This window comes from Palaemon carinicauda, chromosome 14, assembly GCF_036898095.1.
Source record: "Palaemon carinicauda isolate YSFRI2023 chromosome 14, ASM3689809v2, whole genome shotgun sequence".
In the NCBI taxonomy this organism is placed as follows: Eukaryota; Metazoa; Arthropoda; class Malacostraca; order Decapoda; family Palaemonidae; genus Palaemon; species Palaemon carinicauda.
In genome coordinates, this window is record NC_090738.1 from 110,466,711 (window position 1) to 110,468,161 (window position 1,451).

Sequence of the window (1,451 nt, forward strand, 5' to 3'; positions counted from 1 at the left end):
AACAAGCTTATGTTTAAGCAAATACGAAAAAAAAAAATGTCAGAAAAATTCAAGCAAACTAAAATAGGTGAAGAGGAGCTACAGCAGGTTGATCTGTTACGAATGTGGAAGAGAGGCAGAGATAAAAAAAAATGCCTTATAGTGTTTAAGCGTATATGCAACATGTGGGGTATATGGTACGCACCTACCAAAACGACATAGATGTGAAATAGGGCGTCCTGCTTCAGAGAGGTGAACTGTTGGCGGGTAAATTTGCAGGAGACATGCTCGTTTTAGGTGATCAATGTAGAGTAATTTTTCCTTACCAGGAATGTTAATTAAGAAAACATTCGGGTCTTCACGGATCACAAGTAAAAGGCCCATAAAAGTGGTTGTCAGCGCTTGCTTGCTAATGTTCTTGCACAGATAAACGTCTGTTACGTCTCTTAAGTCTGGCGGGCATGTAGTAAATGATGTACGGACTATAGATATCGGAGGAGGTTACAAACGGAAAAAAAAAGAACAGCGTGGACGATAAACGGTTACTAAGGCCAATTAAATTTCTATTGGCCTTGCGGGTTACCATACCCCTTTTCAGCAGCTGCGACATTTAAGGCATCCCAAAGAGTGTTCTTTAGTCCTTGATACTGGAATGACCCAGGGAAGCTTAATAAACCAGTTGCAATCATTGCAATGTGACATGAAAGCTGTTTTGAGGGTGCAATGAAAATGATCAACCATTCCGTTGACTACAGAGTTGTAAGGGGTTGTCTGATGTAAGAGGATACCAAAGAGATTTAAGAAATTCACTGATGATGCCCACAATTGAGAGGTTAAAGTCATTCCCCTGTCAGAAGTAATATGCTCTGGAATACCACACTCAAAGCCAACACAAGGCCCCGTTTCTCCTCCAAAACATCTGTCCATACTTACTAAGCTTCTACTTCTTTCTTAAACAGAAAATAACTTTTATCTCTCATAAATCGTGGAAGTGGAAATTTACCAGTCGCCATCCCAACACGATATTACAGTCAGGCCTAGGTCACCTAAATGAACTAAACAAAAGTCTCGTTCATTTAACACCTCAGCAATATAGCAAACAACCTTATTAAAACAAAAACACAACTAAATCTAGCTCACCTTACACTCAATTATGAAATAACTACTAATACAAATAGTTCAAGCCTATTACGCTAACCCCCAAAAAAACTTTATATCAACACTAAAAATAATTAATCTAGCCACGAATCGCACAATGGTCCAGTTTATGAAATAATCATCCACATACAACTCTGCTAGAAATTAAGTACTTTGAAATTTGTCATTAGGCCATCCCGTGGTCGAACGTTGCTCTGCTAACATTAATTGAGGTTATACTCATAGTATATTGTTAGCCTACCTCTCCTATGAGCGTTCCCGCTGCGATATCTTTATTCATGCTAATGGCTGACCACTGGCTCTTTATCCTCCGT